At 48.8% G+C, this 24,754-nt stretch overlaps 4 non-coding genes across 4 annotated transcripts; 2 read left to right on the top strand and 2 right to left on the bottom strand.

Annotated features, from left to right (window-relative positions):
* The first annotated feature begins 13,729 nt into the window (after positions 1-13,729).
* On the top strand, positions 13,730-13,801 carry trnag-ucc (transfer RNA glycine (anticodon UCC)). Its single transcript has one exon. It is a non-coding gene; the product is annotated as a tRNA-Gly (tRNA).
* Positions 13,802-19,760: 5,959 nt separating this feature from the next.
* On the bottom strand, positions 19,761-19,851 carry trnap-agg (transfer RNA proline (anticodon AGG)). The gene is given in 2 exon segments: positions 19,761-19,796; positions 19,816-19,851. It is a non-coding gene; the product is annotated as a tRNA-Pro (tRNA).
* A 4,052-nt stretch (positions 19,852-23,903) lies between these two features.
* Positions 23,904-23,985, bottom strand: trnal-uaa (transfer RNA leucine (anticodon UAA)). The gene has a single exon. It is a non-coding gene; the product is annotated as a tRNA-Leu (tRNA).
* Positions 23,986-24,374: 389 nt separating this feature from the next.
* Positions 24,375-24,447, top strand: trnak-cuu (transfer RNA lysine (anticodon CUU)). Its single transcript has one exon. It is a non-coding gene; the product is annotated as a tRNA-Lys (tRNA).
* The last annotated feature ends 307 nt before the right edge of the window (positions 24,448-24,754 follow it).

The raw sequence follows: 24,754 nt of genomic DNA on the forward strand, positions 1-24,754 counted from the left end.
CCCACACTGGGAAACGTCGAAAAAGTGCCGTTGGGGGCCCTGAAAAGAGCCCAAAAGTCAGTTTTAGCGGGAGCCGCCGAATGTGCGACTTAGCTCCGCATAGCCGCAACCGGAAGTTCCCCCCCTCCCCCAATTATAAACCTTGCCCTGCCGTATGGCCCTATCCCTCTCCAGCAAGACTTCTTGCTGATTTCACAGAGGGACAATGAGGGTACAAAACACGCTCACACGCGCTCTCCCGACAATCTCTCTCACACACACACCAGTTACTGAGCAGTAAGCAGTGAAATATGTTATTTCTGATCGACAGACAGTGAGGATAAAACACTCACACACCTGTTACTGAGCAGTAAAATATGTTATATATCACAGAGAGACAATGAAGGTAAAACACACACTCTCTCCCCACACACTCACACTCATGCTGACTATTTCACACACTCCCTCACACAGACTGACACACTCACTTGCACACGCTCCCTCACACACACACTCTTTCATATTCACACACTTTCTGATACTCACACTCTCTGACACAACTGTTACTGAGTAATAAGCAGTAAAATATGCATCATCTATCACAGAGAGACAATGATGGTAAAACACACGCTCACACTCTCTCACACACACCAGTAACTGGGCAGGAACAGTAAAATATGTGTAATATATCAAAGAGAGATAGAGGGTAAAATGCAAACATGCTCACACACACACATGCTCACACACACATGCTCACACACACATGCTCACACACACACATGCTCACACACACACATGCTCACACACACACATGCTCACACACACACATGCTCACACACACACATGCTCACACACACACATGCTCATACACACACATACTCTCACACGCGCACTCGCTCTCACACATGCGCTCGCTCTCACGCGCTCGCTCTCACACGCGCTCGCTCTCACACGCGCTCGCTCTCACACACGCGCTCGCTCTCTCACACGCGCTCGCTCGCTCTCACACGCGCTCGCTCTCTCACACGCGCTCGCTCTCTCACACGCGCTCGCTCTCACACGCGCGCTCGCTCTCACACGCGCGCTCGCTCTCACACGCGCGCTCGCTCTCACACGCGCGCTCGCTCTCACACGCGCGCTCGCTGTCACACGCGCGCTCGCTGTCACGCGCGCTCGCTGTCACACGCGCGCTCGCTGTCACACGCGCGCTCGCTGTCACACGCGCGCTCGCTCTCACGCGCGCTCGCTCTCACACGCGCGCTCGCTCTCACACGCGCGCTCGCTCTCACACGCGCGCTCGCTCTCACACGCGCGCTCGCTCTCACACGTGCCCTCGCTCTCACACGCGCGCTCGCTCTCACACGCGCGCTCGCTCTCACACGCGCGCTCGCTCTCACACGCGCGCTCGCTCTCACACGCGCGCTCGCTCTCACACGCGCGCTCGCTCTCACACGCGCGCTCGCTCTCACACGCGCGCTCGCTCTCACACGCGCGCTCGCTCTCACACGCGCGCTCGCTCTCACACGCGCGCTCGCTCTCACACGCGGGCTCGCTCTCTCACACGGGCTCGCTCTCTCACACGGGCTCGCTCTCTCACACGGGCTCGCTCTCTCACACGGGCTCGCTCTCTCACACGGGCTCGCTCTCTCACACGGGCTCGCTCTCTCACACGGGCTCGCTCTCTCACACGGGCTCGCTCTCTCACACGGGCTCGCTCTCTCACACGGGCTCGCTCTCTCACACGGGCTCGCTCTCTCACACGGGCTCGCTCTCTCACACGGGCTCGCTCTCTCACACGGGCTGGCTCTCTCACACGGGCTGGCTCTCTCACACGGGCTGGCTCTCTCACACGGGCTGGCTCTCTCACACGGGCTGGCTCTCTCACACGGGCTGGCTCTCTCACACGGGCTGGCTCTCTCACACGGGCTGGCTCTCTCACACGGGCTGGCTCTCTCACACGCGCACGCTCTCTCACACGCGCACGCTCTCTCACACGCGCTCGCTCTCTCACACGCGCTCGCTCTCTCACACGCGCTCGCTCTCTCACGCGCGCTCGCTCTCTCACGCGCGCTCGCTCTCACACGCGCGCTCGCTCTCACACGCGCGCTCGCTCTCTCACGCGCGCTCGGTCCCTCACGCGCGCTCGCTCCCTCACACGCGCTCGCTCCCTCACACGCGCTCGCTCTCTCACACGCGCTCGCTCTCTCACACGCGCTCGCTCTCTCACACGCGCTCGCTCTCTCACACGCGCTCGCTCTCTCACACGCGCTCGCTCTCTCACACGCGCTCGCTCTCTCACACGGGCTCGCTCACTCACACGGGCTCGCTCTCTCACACGGGCTCGCTCTCTCACACGGGCTCGCTCTCTCACACGGGCTCGCTCTCTCACACGGGCTCGCTCTCTCACACGGGCTCGCTCTCTCACACGGGCTCGCTCTCTCACACGGGCTCGCTCTCTCACACGGGCTCGCTCTCTCACACGGGCTCGCTCTCTCACACGGGCTCGCTCTCTCACACGGGCTCGCTCTCTCACACGGGCTCGCTCTCTCACACGGGCTCGCTCTCTCACACGGGCTCGCTCTCTCACACGGGCTCGCTCTCTCACACGGGCTCGCTCTCTCACACGGGCTCGCTCTCTCACACGGGCTCGCTCTCTCACACGGGCTCGCTCTCTCACACGGGCTCGCTCTCTCACACGGGCTCGCTCTCTCACACGGGCTCGCTCTCTCACACGGGCTCGCTCTCTCACACGGGCTCGCTCTCTCACACGGGCTCGCTCTCTCACACGGGCTCGCTCTCTCACACGGGCTCGCTCTCTCACACGGGCTCGCTCTCTCACACGGGCTCGCTCTCTCACACGGGCTCGCTCTCTCACACGGGCTCGCTCTCTCACACGGGCTCGCTCTCTCACACGGGCTCGCTCTCTCACACGGGCTCGCTCTCTCACACGGGCTCGCTCTCTCACACGGGCTCGCTCTCTCACACGGGCTCGCTCTCTCACACGGGCTCGCTCTCTCACACGGGCTCGCTCTCTCACACGGGCTCGCTCTCTCACACGGGCTCGCTCTCTCACACGGGCTCGCTCTCTCACACGGGCTCGCTCTCTCACACGGGCTCGCTCTCTCACACGGGCTCGCTCTCTCACACGGGCTCGCTCTCTCACACGGGCTCGCTCTCTCACACGGGCTCGCTCTCTCACACGGGCTGGCTCTCTCACACGGGCTGGCTCTCTCACACGGGCTGGCTCTCTCACACGGGCTGGCTCTCTCACACGGGCTGACTCTCTCACACGGGCTGGCTCTCTCACACGGGCTGGCTCTCTCACACGGGCTGGCTCTCTCACACGGGCTGGCTCTCTCACACGGGCTGGCTCTCTCACACGGGCTCGCTCTCTCACACGGGCTCGCTCTCTCACACGGGCTCGCTCTCTCACACGGGCTCGCTCTCTCACACGGGCTGGCTCTCTCACACGGGCTGGCTCTCTCACACGGGCTGGCTCTCTCACACGGGCTGGCTCTCTCACACGCGCACGCTCTCTCACACGCGCACGCTCTCTCACACGCGCTCGCTCTCTCACACGCGCTCGCTCTCTCACACGCGCTCGCTCTCTCACACGCGCTCGCTCTCTCACACGCGCTCGCTCTCTCACACGCGCTCGCTCTCTCACACGCGCTCGCTCTCTCACACGCGCTCGCTCTCTCACACGCGCTCGCTCTCTCACACGCGCTCGCTCTCTCACACGCGCTCGCTCTCTCACACGCGCTCGCTCTCTCACACGCGCTCGCTCTCTCACACACATTCTCTCACGCACACTCACACCGGTACCTGCGCAGTAAGCAGTAAAATATGTGTTCTGTATCAACGAGAGACAGTGAGGGCAATACACACTTTCACACACAATAATGCGATCACTCACACTCTCTCACACACACAAACACACACTCACTCATCAATAACTGATCAGTAAGCAGTAAAATATGTGCTATATATCATAGAGTGATATTGAAAATAAAACACGCGCACACACACTCACATTCTCTCACTCTGACACACCAGTAACTGAGCAGGAAGCAGTAAAATATGCATTATATATCACAGGGACATTGAGGATAAAACTCACACAAAGCACTAACTTAGCAGTAAACAGTAAGTATGCGTTATGTATCACAGCGAGATTGCGAGTCTTGACGAACAAGGCAGATGAAGTGAGAACATGGGGTTATGATGTATTTGCTGTCACTGAATCACGGTTGGGAGAGGGGAAGGATTGGGATCTCAATATTCCAGGATGCAGGATCTCCAGGAGAGATAGGGCAGGAGGTAAAAGAGGAGGGAGTGTCACAATTTTGATCAGAGAATGAATTACAGCAGTAAGGAGAGATGACATCTTAGAAAGCTCTTCAACTGGATTGGATTTTGTTCATTGTCACGTGGACCGAGGTACAGTGAAAAATATTTTTCTGCGATCAGCTCAACAGATCATCAAGTACATGAAAAGAAAAGGAAATAAAAGAAAATACATAATAGGGCAACAAAAGGTACACAATGTAACTACATAGACACCGGCATCGGGTGAAGCATACAGGGTGTAGTGTTAATGAGGTCAGTCCATAAGAGGGTGGTTTAGGAGTCTGGTAACAGTGGGGAAGAAGCTGTTTTTGAGTTTGTTTGTGCGTGTTCCCAGACTTTTGTATCTGCTGCCCGATGGAAGAAGTTGGAAGAGTGAGTCAGCCGGGTGGGAGGGGTCTTTGATTGTGCTTGCCGCTTTCCCCAGGCAGCGGGAGGTGTAGATGGAGTCAATGAATGGGAGGCAGATTCGTGTGATGGACTGGGCTGTGTTCACGACTCTCTGAAGTGTCTTGCGGTTTTGGGCCGAGCGGTTGCCATACCAGGCCGTGATGCAGCAGCTAGGATGCTTTCTGTGGTGCATCTGTAAAAGTTGGTAAGAGTTAATGTGGACATGCCGAATTTCCTTAGTTTGCTGAGGAAGTAAAGGCCCTGTTGAGATTTCTTGGTGGTAGCGTCGACGTGGGTGGACCAGGACAGATTTTTGGAGATGTGAACCACTAGGAATTTGAAACTGCTAACAATCTCCACCTCGGCCTCATCGATGCTGACAGTGGTGTGTCCAGTTCTTAGCTTTCTGAAGTCAATGACCGGCTCTTTAGATTTGCTGGCATTGAGGGAGAGGTTGTTGTCGCTACACCACTCCACTAGGTTCTCGATCTCCCTCCTGTATTCTGACACGTCATTTTTCGCGATCCAGCCCACTATGATCGTATCGTCAGCAAACTTGTGGATGGGGTTGGAAACAAATTTTGCCACGCAGTCATGTGTGTACAGGGAGGATAGTAAGGAGCTAAGTAGGCAACCTTGCGGGGCCCAGATATTAGAACTATACTGAAGCCAAATGAGTAGAACTTAAAAACCAAAAAGGAGAAATCACATTGCTGGAGTGTTCCATTGGCCCCCTAACCCTCCGAGAGAAATAGAAGAGTGAATATGGAGGCAAATTTCAGAGAAGTGGAAAAGTAATAGGGGCGTGATAGTGGGAACAGTGGGGGATCGCAACTTCCTCAATATGAACTGGGGTAGTCATAGTGTGAACAGTTCAGAGGGAGCGGAATTCTTAAAATGCACCCATGAGAACGTTTTAAGCCAGTACGTAGAGGGACAGACAAGAGAGGGGCGGTCTTGGACTTCATTTTCAGGAAGGAAGCTGGACAAGTGGTTGAAGTATCGCTGGGGGAGCATTTTGCAGACAGTGATCATAACTTCATTAGATTCAAGATAGTTCTGGAAAAGGAGATGGATGGACCTGAGATCAAAGTTCACAGATGGAGGAAGGCTGATTTTAATAAGATCAGATATGATTTAGCCAGAGTTGATAGGGAGCAGACACCATTAGGTAAATCTGTGACAGAACAGTGGGACACATTCAACAAGGAAATAGGGAGAGTACACGGCCAACATGTTCCAATCAAGAAACGGGTGGGACAAACAAATCCAGTCAACCATGTATATTGAGGGATATACAGCGTTGGATAAGTAGAAAGGTTGCAGGTTGAGTCCGTAATTAAGAAAGCAAATGCAATGTTGTCATTCATCTCAAGAGGCTTGGAATATAAAAGCAGGGATGTACTTCTGAAGCTTTATAAAGCATTAGTTAGCCCCCATTTAGAATACTGTGAGCAATTTTGGGCCCCACACCTCAGGAAGGACATACTGGCACTGGAGCGGGTCCAGCGGAGATTCACACGGATGATCCCAGGAATGGTAGGCCTAACATACGATGAACGTCTGAGGATCCTGGGATTATATTCATTGGAGTTTAGGAGGTTGAGGGGAGATCTAATAGAAACTTACAAGATAATGAATGGCTTAGATAGGGTGGATGTAGGGAAGTTGTTTCCATTAGCAGGGGAGACTAGGACCCGGGGGCACAGCCTTAGAACAAAAGGGAGTCACTTTAGAACAGCGATGAGGAGAAATTTCTTCAGCCAGAGAGTGGTGGGTCTGTGGAATTCATTGCCACAGAGGGCGGTGGAGGCCGGGACGTTGAGTGTCTTTAAGACAGAAGGTGATAATTCTTGATTTCTCAAGGAATTAAGGGCTATGGAGAGAGAGCGGGTAAATAGAGTTGAAATCAGCCATGATTGAATGGTGGAGTGGACTCAATGGGCCGAATGGCCTTACTTCCACTCCTATGTCTTATGGTCTTATGGTCTAAAAGGGGAGGCTTGTGGCAGATATCAAGGGCTCAAAACAGCAGAAGTGCTAGAGGTGTACAGAATGTGCAAGAGGGGACTTAAAACGGAAATGAGGAGAGCAAAAAAAGACATGAACATAGAACATTACAGCGCAGTACATGCCCTTTGGCCCTCGATGTTGTGCCGACCTGTGAAACCACTCTAAAGCCCATCTATACTATTCCCTTAACGTCCATAAGTCTATCCAATGACCATTTGAATGCTCTTAGTGTTGGCGAGTCCACTACTGTTGCAGGCAGGGAACTCCACGCCCTTACTACTCTCTGAGTAAAGAACCTACCTCTGACATCTGTCCTATATCTATCTCCCCTCAATTCAAATCTAAGTCCCCTCGTGCTGGACAGCACCATCCAAGGAAAAAGGCTCTCACTGTCCACCCTATCCAACCCTCTGATCATCTTGTATGCCTCAATTTATTAAAAAAAAAAAAAAAAAAATTTTTTTTTAATGTACCCTATTCATTTTTTCCAATTAAGGGGCAATTTGGTGGGGCCAATCCACCTACCCTGCACATCTTTCGGTTGTTGGCGCGAAACCCATGCAAACATGGGGAGAATGTGCAAACTCCACATGGACAGCGACCCAGAGCCAGGATCGAACCTGGGACCTCAGCGCTGTGAGGCAGCAGGGCTAACCCACTGCGACACTGTACTGCCCTATTGTATGCCTCAATTAAGTCACCTCTTAACCTTCTTGTCTCTAACGAAAACAGCCTCAGTCCCATAGCCTTTCCTCATAAGATCTTCCCTCCATACCAGGCAACATGCTGGTGAATCTCCTCTGCACCCTTTCCAATGCTTCCACATCTTTCGGATAATGCGGCGACCAAAATTGCACGCAATACTCCAAATGCGGTCGCACCAGATACTGAAAGGATACTGGCAGGTAAAATAAAGTTGTTAAGCTATTCTACAAGTACATTAAGGGTAAAATGATAACTTGGGGCAGAGTAAGGCCCATGATGGATCATAGTGGTAACTTGTGTGTGGAGCCGGGGGATGTAGGTGGGGTTCGAAATGGGTACTTTGTGTCAGTGTTCACCCGTGAGAAGGACAGTGTGGGTATAGAAACCAGGGAGAAGGTTTGTAATAATATTAAAGAGATTAATATAGACAGAGAGGAGGTTCTGACTGGGAGGCTTCAAAGTAGACAAAACTCCAGGGCCAGATGAAATGTATCCCAGGCTGATGAGTGAGGCAAGCGAGGAAATAGCAGGGACACTGGCAATAATTTTCAATTCCTCTCTGGCCACAGGAGAGGCGCTGGCAGACTGGAGGATCGCCAATGTGGTACCATTATTGAAGAAGGGAGGAAAGGATAAACCAGGAAACGACAGGCCAGTCAGTCTAACCTGTGTGGTGGGGAAACTATTGGAAGCAAATCTGAGACACAGAATTAATCTGCATTTGTAGAGGCAGAGATTAAAAGGTCAGCGTGGTTTGGTTAAGGGGAGGACATGTCTGACCAACTTGATTGAATTTTCGAAGAGGTGAACAGGTGTGTAGATGAGTGAAATGCTTTGACGTAATCTACTTGGACTTCAGCAAGGCTTTTCATCAGGTCCCACATGGGTGACTGATGTGAAGACACATGCCCAAGGGACTGAAGGAAATTTGGCAAATTGGATCCAAAATTGCTGAGTGGCAGGAAGCAGAGGCTGTTGGTGGAGGAGTGTCTTTCTAATAATAATAATAATTGCTTATTGTCACAAGTAGGCTTCAATGAAGTTACTGTGAAAAGCACCAAGTCGCCACATTCCGGCACCAGTTAGGGGAGGCCGGTACGGGAATTGAACCCGCGCTGCTGGCATTGTTCCGCTGTTTAGTCCACTGTGCTAAACCAGCCCCTAGCCTCTGATTGGAAGATCATGTCCAGTGGTTTCCCACAGGGATAAGTGTTGAGGCCCTTGCTGTTTGTGGTTGATACAAATGCTTTAGATATGAATATAGGAGGGTTGATCAGTAAGTTTGCTGCTAATATGAAATTTGGTGGGGTGGTAAATATTGAGGAGGATAGCCTCCGAATACAGGACGACACAGATGGACTGATCAGTGGCAAACGGAATTCAATCTGGAAGAGATGCACTTGGGCAGGACAAACAAGACAAGAGAATACATGATAAATGGCAGGACGCTGGGAGGCATGAAGGACCGGAGGGATCTTGGTGTGCATGTACACCAGTACGTTAAGGTAGCAGAGCAGCTGGATACAATGGTTAAGGAAGCCTATGGCAGTGTGGATCAAACTTTTTAACCGGGGTCCCATTTTTACCAACCGGCCATCCTTCGGGACCCACGCTGGGCGGCCTTTGCGACCATCGCCGGCTGATCTTCGCGACCCACCATTTTCACTTGACTTTAATGTGACAGGTGGGCCTGCTTGGTCCCCACGATCTCACTTGCTTTGTTATTCACTGTTACATTTCTGATAATGACTTCAGCTGATGATTGAAGATCTCACTGCATCCGTTGAAAAAAATTACAGAGGTTTGTCCTTGAACTCGCCATGCTTAGTCTTCAAACGTCTTTGACAATTTGAGGTTTAAACATTCATTTGCCAGTAATTCCCTGCATGTAACACCCATGAAATTTGACTCCTGATTGCAGTGGCACAATTTATAAACCCACCCCTCAAATAATCATCATTGTGCTGCTTTGTTCCTGTTTTCAGCTTCTTCATGGGTTGTTCACCAGAGGCCCTGGAGTTCACACCAGCACTGCTGGCAGCTGCAAAATGGAGGAATCTGGCTCGGGCCCAGAACACGTGATGTCAGCGTACGGGGCGTGTGACCTGCTCGCTGGCGCCGCCTCCGGTGGGAGGACTCCAGAATTTGCTGAAAATAACTGGCCTGGGACTGTGCACTGACATCAGGAGGAGCCGGTCCACCTTGCGCACTACTTGATAAGGCAGGCATGCGCGGGATGGCCGGCACTTTTAAAAGCTGATCGTGACCATTGGCCATTCCTCCCGCAATCTGGATTACCGCCACCCTACTGAAACGTTCCCGAGATCGACCCACAGGTCACGACCGTGAGCTTAAAAATGCCAGGCCTATGGTACCCTTGTCTCTAATAGCTGATGCACAGAGATTAAGAACAGGCAGGTTCTGCTGCAACTATAAAAAAGTTGGTTAGGCCTCAGCTAGAGTAATACAATCACAGATACACTGTATCAGAGAGTGAGTAAATCTCACACTCACACTGTATCAGAGAGTGAGTAAATCTCACACTCACACTGTATCAGAGAGTGAGTAAATCCCACACTCACACACTGTATCAGAGAGTGAGTAAATCCCACACTCTCACACTGTATCAGAGAGTGAGTAAATCCCCCACACACACACTATCAGAGAGTGAGGAAATCCCACACTCACACACTGTATCAGAGAGTGAGTAAATCCCACACTCACACACTGTATCAGAGAGTGAGTAAATCCCACAATCACACACTGTGTCAGAGAGTGAGTAAATCACACAGTCACACACTGTATCAGAGAGTGGGTAAATCCCACACTCTCACACTGTATCAGAGAGTGAGTAAATCCCACACACTCACACTGTATCAGAGAGTGAGTAAATCCCACACTCACACACTGAATCAGACAGTGAGTAAATCCCACACTCTCACACTGTATCAGAGAGTGAGTAAATCCCACACTCACACACTGTATGAGAGAGTGAGTAAATCCCCCCCCCCCCCCCCACACTCACACACTGTATCAGAGAGTGAGTAAATCCCACACGAGCGCATCGCGGGTGAGGCTTCCCGCCTGGCCCATTACAACAAGCGCAGCACCATCAGCTCCCGGGAGATCCAGACCGCCGTGCGCCTGCTGCTGCCCGGGGAACTGGCCAAGCACGCCGTGTCGGAAGGGACAAAGGCGGTGACCAAGTACACCAGCTCCAAGTAAAACTCCACAATGGACTGAAAACCACCCCAAACACAACGGCTCTTTTAAGAGCCACCCACAATCTCTGTGAAAAAGCTGCACCATCTTTTCCCGCATTGACTTGATGAGAAATCTCTTTGTGGAGGGTAGAGATTTGTCCCGTTCCAGAATGTTGTGAATGTGGCTTCATACCCGCCCGTCACAGACACTTTCACACAAAAGAGAATCAAACTGAATTGAGAGCGGATTTTAAACCCAGTCTGGCATTTGTGACGGACAATGAGGAGAAACACAATTTCAGGAGGGAATTATTTAAATTTAATGATAACTATATTCAGAGTTTAACAACTGGTGAGTTAAATTCATAAGGAAATTATTATTTTTTCTCTCGGATGTTGTATTACCCGCTCCCGGAACAGAGTAAAGGCGGGAATGAAGAGGTTATTTTCGGGTTGATCTGTTTATTCCGCAGTCTTCCCAGGGGACGGAACCAGCGAGATTTGAGCACACACAGGACCTGAGTCCATTGCAGCGCTTTAAGATCTGCCTCTCCCCGGCCCTCCCTATTCTCCGGACACAAAGCTGCCTGTTCCACCGGCTGGATAGAGTCGGGGATTCTCTCCACACTTCCCAGTGTAACATTCCCGGCCGCTTTCAGGAGAGAGGCTCAGAAATCAGCCCTTTCTCTCTGTCCCTGTGAAGCCTGTGTGAAGGAGTTGGTTGGTAATCTCGATGTTCCTGCTTTTGCAGTGAGCTGAGATTTGCTCCGTTTTAAATTGCTGAACGGGGTCTTATTACCGCCGGTTACAGAGAAAAGATTGACAAATTCAAACTGTTACTAAAATAGCGCCCGGATTCTGGGATGGAAAAAAATCAATAAACAGATCACAAAGTGTGAGATTCAAATAGTTTCCTGAACATTGAGCCGGTCCGTTATTTGGGATTTTCCTGCACTGAAATTGGCGGGATTTTGGGATTTGAAAATGTCAGCCAATCAAAACCTGTAGCTCCTTCTCTCCAGCTCTCCGATTGGTTCAGGCAGAATTCACTCCGCCGCCTTGGCTTTGTGCTGAAAGCTGTTATTATTCTGTTATTTTCACAGCCCCCAAATCACCTCATTAGCAGCTGTTTTTAGCGGGAACGGAGCCTTCTCCCAATTCCTGAAATGTTCATTGATCCATCATTTTATTCCCAGTAATTCTCCGCAGGGTAACAGTCCGGAGTGGGATGATTCCAGAGCGGAATAAGGAGAGTCTGAGGACTCAATCCCACTCCCTGTTTTCAGTGAAGGACACTCGGTCCTGACTGAAGACTAAACGGAGCGTTTTCCTTCCGGGAATGCTGTGAACAGGGATTGATTCCCGCCCGGGACAGTTAGAAAGCGAGAGGAGAATGAATCACATTTAAACTAAATGTTAAACCCGCGCCTGTGATTGGTGACGGGAAGCGCTGAATCAAACCAAATAAATAGAAGGGATTTGAAATTTCTGACTAAGGACGACATTTATTTGAATTCGCTCCTTTCCCACAATGAAATTGGCGGCTTTTTGAAATGGACAAATTCTCAGCTTCTGCCGGTTGTTGTGGGTAAATCCCGCCCTCTTCTGTTTCCAGTGAGCTGATTGGTTCAGAATATAGGCAAATGAGGTGAACTGAGCAGCGACCAATCAGAGGAGCCGTCAGTTTATAAAAGAGTAAATGCTGGAGAAATTGTTCATTCTGTGAAAGTGTTTGTGAGATTGTGACAATGTCTGGAAGAGGAAAGACCGGCGGTAAAGCTCGGGCCAAGGCCAAGTCTCGCTCCTCCCGGGCTGGACTGCAGTTCCCGGTGGGTCGTGTTCACAGGCTCCTGAGAAAGGGCAACTATGCCCAGCGTGTGGGGGCCGGAGCCCCGGTCTATCTGGCTGCTGTGCTCGAGTATCTGACCGCTGAAATCCTCGAGCTGGCCGGCAACGCGGCCCGGGACAACAAGAAGACCCGCATTATCCCCAGGCACCTGCAGCTGGCCGTCCGCAACGACGAAGAGCTCAACAAGTTGATGGGAGGGGTGACCATCGCTCAGGGTGGGGTGCTGCCTAATATCCAGGCCGTGCTGCTGCCCAAGAAAACCAGCGCTGGCGCCGGCAAGAAGTGAAGCGACCATTCTTTATTCTAATAACCCAAAGGCTCTTTTCAGAGCCACTCACTTTATCTGAAAAAGGGCCAACTATTGTCTGTCCCTCAGATTCTGCTCTGCTACTTAATGTGCAAATGTTTCACGCTTTATGACATCAATCCGCAGCGCATTCTGTGCAGATTATTTACATGTTCAGTATTTATGATACATGTGAATTGACGGTGTTTATTGGGGATAAAAGTCTGTGAACTGAATTGATCTTAGTTTCAATAAGATTGCTCAAAGAAGGAAGTCTAACTTGTAATCTATCCGCAAGTGATTCCGCTCTTTTAATGTGTAGATGTTTCTGTAAGTGGGTTACTGTATGTCTCGCTTCATACTCGGAGCCTCAGATTAACATCAACCCCTGGCTCACACCTCATTCTGGAACCGCTGCAAGTCCATATGGTGTATGTACACACACAGTGCTGTTCGGGAGGGGTTCCAGGTTTGGATGGTGCCTCGCGGAGTAAAGTTGTGGGATTCGAGCCCTGACCTCCAGAGGAGACTGCGACCTGAATTCGGCCATCCTGACGTATTCGAAAGGTTAGGTGCGATTGGGCCGAAGTCGGGTGGTCTTTCCGTGGGTCAGTGCTGACTCGATGGGCCGAATGGCCTCCTTCCGCACTGGAGCCATTCTACGATTACTGAAATAGGGTGAAAACTGCAGCATCAGGACACAAGGACAAGTTACGGTCTCAGTCCAGAGTAAGTGTCCAAAGTAATGACACACACAACATTAGAAATCAATGAGATAAATACATTTATTGTGGACTGGTGCCATCTCCTGGCAGAACGGGAGCCGTGCGACACGGACACTCTCATTCAGGAGCATTTTAAATTGGAGTGAAATAACTTACGCTCAGTATGAATGTGTTCCAAAACAGTTTATCAAGCTAATCTAAAGTACCAATTGGAATCTGATTCTTTCAATGAGCGATGGTGGTATAGTGGTGAGCATAGCTGCCTTCCAAGCAGTTGACCAGGGTTCGATTCCCGGCCATCGCAATAAAAAGCTGGTTGTATATTTTTGCGCCACTTCGTGAGTTTCAAACCGAGAAAGAGAAACAGTTCCGAACTCAGAATTTGGGCGCAATTGGGGAGTGAAATAAGTAACTTTCTCATCATTTTTTAATGTGGTTTCAATATGGACAGTGTTCCACTATTCACCCACAAGCCGTCAAACAACAGCTAAAAGCCGCAGCTTTTTCACTTCACCCTCATGAAGTGGACCAAACAGAGACACAACAGACACGTTACAGACGAGGATGGGATTTGAAGCCACGTGTACAGAGCACAATGGATTATTGTGCATCACCTTAACCACGTGGTACAGCTGCTTTACTTCAGGGCCCTTTAGTATCCTTCAATCTGACTTCTCTGCGTTTCTTTCGCACAGTTGCTGATGTACAGAACACAGTCAAAGTGTAAATGAATAAAAATAATCTCTGAGTTAATTTGCGCTTGTGGCGCAACGGGAGCGCGCCTGACTCCAGATCAGAAGGTTGCGTTGGAATCATGTCAGGCGCACGGAGCTTTTCTGCAGCTTGTTCCAGGAATTTCATCTGGAGAAATGTTCTCGAAATGACTCCATTCCACGATGCAAATAATATATTTCATATTTACCCGCTTGAGCAAATTTGTCAAATAGCAGCAGATTCATCTCGTCCTGTTAATACAGAATGACAGTGAGTTCAGTAAGAAATGTTTACAAACAACAGCAATTTCTTTCTGCTCACTACACAGTTATAGTGATCTGTATTAAACAGCAGGAGCGGGAACCGCAGTCCGCAGTCTTCACCTTAATGGTGAGTCTGAATTTCAGTTTGGGGGTTTCAGAGAGAGCGGATGTTATTGTGGAAACTGAGGTCACTTTTCCTGTGAATGGAGCCGGATAAAGAGCCCTGGCCGGCCTGAGAGTCCCCGAGCCTCCATGAATCTTCACAGCTCACAGAGTGAAGGGCTTTTCCACTTTGAAAATGACCATGTCCGGCAGCTGGAGCTTTCCCTTGTATTTTCTGGGATCTGGGAAACAGCGGATCATCAAAAAACAGAAATGAAACACATATAATCGCAGTATTTATTTAAATGGGCTAAACATCAGTGCGCATGGCCTAATGGATAAGGAGTCTGACTTTGGGGAAATCTAGTGATGATATCAGAAGATTGCAGGTTCGAGGCCTGCCGCGGTCGTTTTATACAGAAATCCGGTATAACTTGCTGACAATCCAGTTTTCCTTCCTCAGCTCAGTTTATTCAATTCTCTCTCATCTTAGTATTTCGTTTACCCCCTAATTAATCCACAAGATCTGTTTGATTTGGATAAAGAAATGATTGTGCATCAAGCGGTTCAATACAATTCTGTGGAGGGAATTCTAATGTCCTCAGGAAGATGGTTAGAGTCATAGAGTCATAGGTGTTTACAGCATGGAAACAGGCCCTTCGGCCCAGCTTGACCATGCCGCCCAGTTTCTATCACTAAGCTAGTACCACTTGCCCGCATTTCGCCCATATCCCTTTCTACCCACCCAGCACATATAACTGTCCAACTGGTTTTCAAAAGATAAAATCGTGCCCGCTTCCTCACCACTGCCACTGCCTCACGAAGCCCGTTCCAGATGCCCACCACCCTCTGTGTGAGGAAATTTCCCTTCTGCTCTCGTTTGTATCTCTCCATTCTCACCTTAAACCTATGCCCCCTCATTCTAGACTTCTCTACCTTTGGGAAAAGATGCCGACTACCTTAGCTATGCTCTTCATTATTGTCTCGACTTCTGTAAGTTCACCCCAAGACTCATACGGTCCAGGGGGGAAAGTCCCAGCCTAACTAGCCTCTCCTTATAAATCACCATCAAGTCCTGGGAACACCCTCGTATATCTCTTCTGCACTCTTTCTAGTTTAACAATATGCTTCCTATAATAGGGTGAGCATAACTGAACACAGCATAACGTGTGTGGTCTTGCCAATGTATTGTACAACTCGGTAGCATTGTGGATAGCACAATTGCTTCACGGGTCCCAGGTTCGATTCCAGCTTGGGTCACTGTCTGTGCGGAGTCTGCACATCCACCCCGTGTGTGCGTGGGTTTTCTCCGGTTTCCTCCCACAGTCCAAAGATGTGCAGGTTAGGTGCATTGGCCGTGATACAATTGCCCTTAGTGTCTAAAATTGCCCTTAGTGTTGGGTGGGGTTACTGGGTTATGGGGATAGGGTGGAGGTGTTGACCTTGGGTAGGGTGCTCTTTCCAAGAGCCGGTGCAGACTCGGTGGGCCGAATGGCCTCCTTCTGCACTGTAAATTCTATGATCTATGAACTCCAGCAAGACGTCCCAACTCCTGTATTCAATATTCTGTCCAATAAAAACTAACATACTGAATGGCTTCTTCACCATCCTGTCCACTTGCGACTCCAGCTTCAAGGAGCTGTGAACCTGTACTCCTAAATCTCTTTGTTCTGTAACTCTCCCCAACTCCCTACCATTAACTGAGTAGGTCCTGCCCTGATTTGATCGACCCAAATGCATCACATCACACTTATCCAAATTAAACTCTATTTGCCATTCATCGGCCCACTGGCCCAAGATGTTTAATAATGAGCTGGATCAACTGTTTTTTTGTTCAGAGGGATGTAAGATTGTGTTACTGGACTGGGAATCCAGAGGCCCGAACGAATCTTTGGGACACGGAATAAATCCCACCATTCAAATTCACTGATTTAATAGATTTTCAGGGGCGGGGGGCGGGGCTTGACAGGATAGATGCTGAGAAGCTGGTTCACCATGTGGGAGAGTCTTGGACCAGAAGGAATAATCTCAGAGTAAGTGGCCGCCCATTTAAACCAGAAATGATGAGTAGTTTCTTCTCTCGGAGTATAGTGTATCTGTAGAAATGTTTGCATGAACCGAATAGGGCTGTAAAGGGTGGGTCAGTTAATATGTTGATATTATGATTTTGAACATCTCCATCATATCTCCTCTCTGCCTTATCCTCTCCAAGGAGAACGTTCCCAACATCTCCAATCTCGCCTCCTAAATGGAATCAATCCTGTAAACCTCTTCTGCACGCTGCCCAATACGTCCACAGCCTTCCAATATTGTGGCTCCCAGAGCTGTGCAAAATATTCCATCTGATGTCTAACTGGCGCCTTGTACAGATTCAGCATAACCTCCTTCCTCTTGTTCTGTTTTCCACTCGTTATAATGCCCAGAATAAGATTTGCTTTATTACCTGCTCTCTCCACCTGTCCACCTTCAATGATCTATCCACATATACACCCAGCTCTGTCTGCTCCTACATCCCATAAATAGTTGAGGGGCAGCACGGTAACATAGTGGTTAGCACTATGGCTTCACAGCGCCGGGTCTCAGGGTCGATTCCCGCTTGGATCACTGTCTGTGTTCTCCGTGGGTTTCGTCCGGGTGCTCCGGTTTCCTCCCACACTCCAAAGATGTGCAGTTTAGGTGGATTGGCCAGGCTAAATTGCCCTTAGGTTAGATGGGGTTGCTGGGGTGCGGGGATAGGGTGGAGGTGTGGGCTTCATGGGGGTGCTCTTTGAAGAGTCAGTGCAGATTCCATGGTCCGAATGGCCACCTTCTGCACTGTAAATTCTATGATTCTATACTTCCCTACCAAAATGCATAATCTCACACGTCTCCAGACTGAAAATCATCTTTTGTCGTTTGAAGTTCTAGACTGTCCACGTCTCAGTTTTCAAAATTTCCAAGTTTGTACCATCCCCAAACTTTGAAACTGTTCTCTGTACACCATGATCTAGCACATTGTTCTATATCAGGGACAGCAAATGTTCCAGTAGGGAGCCATGTGAAACACTACAAACCTTCTTCCAGTCCGAAAAGTCTCTATTGACCATTATACTCTGTTTCTGATTATTCAACCACATTTATATCCATATTGCTACTGTCCCTTTTATTCCAGGAGCTGTCACATTTCGCTAATTCTGTGCAGTTTTGGTTTCCTTATTTAGGGAACGATGTAAATACGTTGGAGACGGTTCAGAGAAGGTTTCCTCGATTGGTGCCAGGAATGAGCCTTTCGTCAGTGGTAGGGAAATTACTGGAGAGAATCCTTCGAGACAGAATCTACTCCCATTTGGAAGCAAATGGACATATTAGTGAGAGGCAGCATGGTTTTGTGTCTCACTAACTTGATAGAGTTTTTCGAAGAGGTCACAAAGATGATTGATGCAGGTAGGGCAGTGGATGTTGTCTATATGGACCTCAGTAAGGCCTTTGACAAGGTCCCTCATGGTAGACTAGTATAAAAGGTGAAGTCACACGGGATCAGGGGTGAGCTTGCAAGATGGATACAGAACTGGCTAGATCATAGAAGGCAGAGAGTAGCAATGGAAGGGTGCTTGTCTAATTGGAGGGCTGGGACTAGTGGTGTTCCACAGTGATCAGTGCTGGGAGCTTTGCAGTTCGTAGTGTGTATAAATGATTTGGAGGAAAATGTAGCTGGTCTGATTAGTAAGTTTGCAGATGACACACAGGTTGGTGGAATTGCGGATAGCGATGAGGTTTGTCAGAGGATACAGCAGGATTTAGATCTTTTGCAGATTTGGGCGGAGAGATGGCAGATGGAGTTTAATCCGGACAAATGTGAGGTAATGCATTTTGGGAGGTCGAATGCAGGTAGGGAATATACAGTAAATGGGAGAACCCTCAAGAGTATCGAAAGTCAGAGAGATCTATGTCTACAGGTCCACAGGTCACTGAAAGGGGCAACACAGGTGGAGAAGATAGCCAAGACGGCTACGGCATGCTTGCCTTCATTGGCCAGGGAATTGAGTACAAGATTGGCAAGTCATGTTGCAGATGTCTAGAACCTTAGTTAGGCCACACTTGGAGTATCGTGTTCAATTCTGGTCGCCACACTACCAGAAGGATGTGGATGCTTTAGAGAGGGTGCAGAAGAGATTTACCAGGATGTTGCCTGTTATGGAGGGCATTAGCTATGAGGATCGGTTGAATAAACTCGGTTTGTTCTCACTGGAATGACGGACGTTGAGGGGCGACTTGATAGAGGTCTACAAAATTATGAGGGGCATAGACAGAGTGGATAGACAGTGGCTTTTCCCCAGGGTAGAGGGGTCAATTACTAGTCAATTACATAGGTTTAAGGTGCGAGGGGCAAGGTTTAGAGGAGATGTACAAGGCAAGTTTTTTTACAGAGAGGGTAGTGGGTGCCTGGAACTCGCTGCTGGAGAACGTGATGGAAGCAACGACGATAGTGACATTTAAGCGGCATCTTGACAAATACATGAATAGGATGGGAATCGAGGGATACGGACCCAGGAAGTGTAAAACATTTTAGATTCGTCATTGGTCAGGCAGCATGGTCGGCACGGGCTTGACGGGCCGAAGGGCCTGTTCCAGTGCTGTACTTGTCTCTGTTCTTTGTTGTTCTTTGAGCGGGTTTGCTATTGAGGAAAGGTTCGAGAGACTGCACTTGTTTCCAGTGGAGATGTGAAGACTGACAGTTGATTTGATTGAAGTACATCAGATTTTGAATGGTCTTGACAAGGTGGACGTGGAAAGGATGTCACTGCTTGTGGGAGTGAAAAAAACGGATGTCACCCTTTTCGGACGTAGATGGGGAAATGTCTCCCTCGTAGAGAGTTGTGCGACTTTGGAACTCTGCCTCAGAAGGCGGCGGAAGCGGGACATTGATTATTTTTAAGGCAGAGATTGAAAGATTCTTGTTCAGCAAATAAACCAAAGATTTATCCGGGTTACATACAACCATTGCATTCAGCCAACTACCTGGATGCACAAGTGTTCGTTTGTTTTACATGTTTGAGGATACATTCAGAGTCCTACACCATGGTGAAACGGTCTTTAAATGATGTGTTCGTTTCTTCACGTGATCAGCACTGATATATTCTCTGGGGCGCAAACCTGCTCCCGACTTCATTCAATGATCGTCGTGATTTAAAAAAAACAACAACAGGGCTCGTCCGGGATTTGAACCCGGGACCTCTCGCATTTTATCCCAAATGGTAGCCCCTAAGCGAGAATCATACCCCTAGACCAACGAGCCAAATCACATTTGCGACTCACTCAAACTAGCTTATCATTGCCTCCCGAAGCTTATAGTCTCAGCTCAATTGTGCTGGAGCATCTCGAAAACAAGGACTCCTACATCAGACTCCTATTTATTGACGACAGCTCCGCCTTCAACACCATAATCCCAGCCAAGCTCATATCAAAGCTCCAAAACCTAGGACTTGGCTCCCCACTCTGCAACTGGATTCTCGATTTTCTGACCAACAGACCACAATCAGTAAGAATGAACAACAACACCTCCTCCACAATAGTCCTCAACACCGGGCCTCCGCAAAGCTGCATACTTAGGCCCCTACTCTACACCCTGTACACACACGACTGTGTGGCAAAACTTGGTTCCAACTCCATCTACAAGTTTGCTGACGATACGACCATAGTGGGCCGGACCTCGAATAACGACGAGTCAGAATGCAGGCGGGAGATAGAGAACTGAGTGGAGTGGTGTGGCAACAACAATTTCTCCCTCAATGCCAGCAAAACTAAAGAGCTGGTCATTGACTTCAGGAAGGAAAGTACTGTACACACCCCTGTCAGCATCAACAGGGCCGAGGTGGAGATGGTTAGCAGTTTCAAATTCCTAGGGGTGCACATCTCCAAAAATCTGTCCTGGTCCACCAACTTCGATGCTACTACCAAGAACGCTCAACAGCGTCTATACTTGCTCAGGAAACTAAGGAAATTCGGCATGTCCACATTAACCCTTACCAACTTTTACAGATGCACCAAAGAAAGCATCCTAGCTGGCTGCATCACAACCTGGTATGGCAGCTGCTCGACCCAGGACCGCAAGAAACCTCAGAGAGTCGTGAGCACGGCCCAGTCCATCACACGAACATGCCTCCTATCCATTGACTCCATCTACACCTCCTGCTGCCTGGGGAAAGCAGGCAGCATAATCAAAGATCCCTCCGACCAGCTTTCTCACTCTTCCAACTTCTTCCATCGGGCAGGAGATACAGAAGTCTGAGAACATGCATGAATAGACTCAAAAACAGCTTCTTCCCCACTGTCACCAGACTCCTAAATGACCGTCTTATGGACTGACCTCATTAACACTACACCCTGTATGCTTCATCCGATGCCAGTGCTTTTGTAGTTACATTGTATATGTTGTGTTGCCCTATTATGTATTTTCTTTTATTCCCTTTTCTTCTCATGTACTTAATGATCTGTTGAGCTGCTCGCAGAAAAATACTTTTCACTGTACCTCGGTACACGTGACAATAAACAAATCCAATCCAATCCAGTCAGTGGTGTTGTGTGGAAAGTAGGATTCAGTCTGTGGAACTCCGTGTCCCATACTCTATATGTTCAGAGTGACCATTGCACAGTCCTTGTGGAGACAAGGCCCCATCTTCACATTGAGGATTCGCTCCATCGGGTTATTTGACACTACCACCCTGCTAAATGCGATCAATTTTGAAATATAATTCATGTATATTTCAGTCTCTGACACTGTATGACAGAGTCAGATTCATTCCATATTTATAATATTCCGGTAATTCCTAGGATTGTTGCACATCTACTGTAACAATCTGTCTTTGGGATTCAGTTAAATCGCTTTGAGAGAGTCTCTGGGACTGTATGAGAGTCTGTCATTCATTCAGTATCTTTCATTCTCTGAAATTCTGTGTGAAGGTGGAACTAAATCTGTAATGATCAATCTCTGATATTGTTATTGAGTGGATAAAATCATTCTGTTGTTTGCCAGTTTCCGTTAAAACGTCTGCATATCAGAATCATGACAACACTTTCAGTGGCATTGCGCTTGTGTGTCCGTTGGGGGGGGGGCATATAGGCATTTGGGTGGTGAATGAATCTTTACCTCTCAGTCTCTGATGTGCACAGTAAGAAGTCTGACAACACCAGGTTAAAGTCCAACAGGTGTGTTTCAAACACTAGCTTTCGGAGCACTGCTCCCTCCTCAGGTGTATGAAGAGATATGTTCCGGAAACATATATATAGACAAAGTCAAAGATGCAAGAAAATGTTTTGAATGCGAGCATTTGCAGGTAATTAAATCTTTACAGATCCAGAGGTAGGGGTAACCCCTGGTTAAAGAGGTGGGAATTGTCTCAAGCCGGGACAGTTGGTAGGATTCCGCAATCCCAGGCCAGATGGTGCGGGGCGAATGTAATGCGTCATGAATCCAAGGTCCCGGTTGAGGCCGTACTCATGTGTGCGGAACTTGGCTACAAGTTTCTGCTCGGCGATTCTGTTGTCACGCTTACCCGGAGATCAGAGGCTGAATGCCCTTGACTGCTGAAGTGTTCTCCGATGTGTTCTCTGGTGTGACATGTGAATATTCGAGTCATTCTCTATCTGCAGTCTCTGCTGCTGTGTGTGGCTCAGGTCTCCCCAGACCAACGAGCCAGCCGCTGATTTGATCTCAGTTAAAATAACTTTTAATTGCGTCCCAAAGCCCATCAGTTTCCCCACAATTATAAATCAGAAATGTGAATGAACAATGTGACATTTATCTCTCTGTTCTGGTGATGATCAGAAGCAGTGATGTCAGATTTCACCACTCCACAAGTCGGCCTGTGGTTGCGCGTCGGCAATTTCGTGTTTATGTCATTCTGCCAGTCAGTGGGTTCAGTTGGCATTTTAGGAGAAATTCGAAGACATCATGACTTCACCAGTGGTCTCATGGTTAAGGTGTGAGTGATGTTAATCATGATGTGATCAAATGAGTGTCTGTTTCAGTCTTTCCGCGGGGAGTTTTCATGCTGAGGAGAAACATGTTGGACATGGTCTGGGAATGTTTCACTCCGGTCCATTCCCAACATATCCTGATCTGATGGGATGGGCTTTTCCTTCCAATCGTTGCAGGAAACATTATTAATATTGATTAATATTGGTTAATTATCATTTATAAAGTATTGTTTTATACGTTTAGTGTAGTTTATTTAAAAATGCTGATTACCAGACGCGATAAATTTTTGCTTTCATTCCCGAAACAGCCAAATTGGGTGAAAACCATCAATGAGAGGCAATGGGAGCCCCGGTCTTTTGTGTGGTCAGTGGTTTGTTTATGGAGCTGAGTAAATATTCCGGAGCAGAGCCGCTGCGAGCGGGGTTCGAACCTCCGCGGGGATACAATAATGTGGGTTTGCCGTTTGTGTCCACACATCTGGATAGGAATGGAGCTGCTGTTGCACGGGCAGCTGGACAAGCAAGAGGCACAGATATTGACCAACTGCACCCGCTCCAAATAGATTCCCCAAATTACCGAACAAAACAAAAACAAGCGCAACTGATCTTCTAAGGTATTATGACATTCTCTCTGAAATCAATGTACCAACACCTCTTGAAGATTCGATTTGCTGTAAAAATTCACTCTGAACTGTCTCAATGTCAACCGTAATTCCTTCCGAGCTCTCAGACAGGCGCTGACTGGTTCAAACTTTGCTTCACTTTTCAATGTCCGGCTCAATAAAATCAATCACAGGCCCATGATCTGCTTTCCTCCTGTTCTCAGACACATCCACTTTGTACAAGGGCGCACTAACTGGTTTTCAGAGTAAGAGTCAGACTGCAGTCACCTCGTTCTCTCTCGATCCCTTTATCTCAGAGCCACCTCACAACCAGGAATGGAACTTCTCACAGAGCCAAGAATGGAATAGTTTGTCGATTCTTCCACTGATTCAGGACCGTCCATCACCAGGACGTATTCGTCCAAAATAGTTGGGGTGAGATGGGGCTGAGTTTCACTGTGTATCCAATCAGTCCCCGGAGAAGCACAAAAACAGTGAGTGAGAGAGAGAGAAAGAAACAAAGAAACAGATAGAGAGATAAAATATGTTCCATTTCTACCACGATCTTTTTACCCAGAAATACATTCAGCTGAATGAAAGCAAATCACGTTTCCATCTTTATATTTTGTTCAGTTTCCCCAAAAAATGGTACATACCGGACTGAACTCGAAGAACGTTCCAACCGTTTATTTACAGCCAATCGGAATTCCGATTCATTCCGGAGTCAGCGGCTTGTGGGAGGAGTTGAACAAACATTCCGAATCAAAGTCGCTGCGAGCAGGGCTCGAACCTGCGCGGGAAAACCACACTGGAGTTTAAGCCCAACGCCTTAACCACTCGGCCATCGCAGGTGCGTCCAATGTGTCATTCATTAGTAATTTGGTCGATAGAATACATGATGATCTGATGACGCAACTAACATGATCACGTGTCGGGATTCCGGCAGTTCTCCCCGCTCGCGGTCAGAGCACAAGCCAGGAGCAGCTGCTCAACTATTAAGTCAGTTATTTTTATTCCAAATCCTTGGTCGCCAGTCATTGAGAGACCAGCATTTCTACATGGTGTCAGGAGTGGGCAGTATGGCAGAAGGACTCCACCGCATCAACATCCTTGGATCATAGAATGGTAGAATATCCAGCTCAGAAGGAGGCCATTCGGCCCAACGAGTCAAGACTAACCCTCCGAATGAGCACCGCAGCGACTCTCGACAGGAAGAAGTTTAATAGTCAGTACAGCATCAGCCCGGCTAGCTCAGTCGGTAGAGCATGGGACTCTTAATCCCAGGGTCGTGGGTTCGAGCCCCACGTTGGGCGGTCTACATTATTATCTGAAAATATTGATGCTGAACGAACTGTTTTGACAACAGGAACTCAAGGTTATGTCGCTGGACTGGGAATCCAGAGGTCTGAACTAACCCTTGGTGGCAAGACTTAATAAATCTGGAATTGAAATTTCGTCTCAGTAATGGCGCAGAAAGGTTCTGCTTCAGAGAGGACATATTTCCACAACAGGGAATGATTTGACACAACCGCAGTGAAGATCTGTCACAGGCAGAGTCACGGTTCCACGACAGAGAGAACAGTTACACAGCAGAGAGCTCAGTTACACAGCAGGGAGCAC

The sequence above is a fragment of the Scyliorhinus torazame genome, chromosome 24, assembly GCF_047496885.1.
Source record: "Scyliorhinus torazame isolate Kashiwa2021f chromosome 24, sScyTor2.1, whole genome shotgun sequence".
NCBI lineage: Eukaryota > Metazoa > Chordata > Chondrichthyes > Carcharhiniformes > Scyliorhinidae > Scyliorhinus > Scyliorhinus torazame.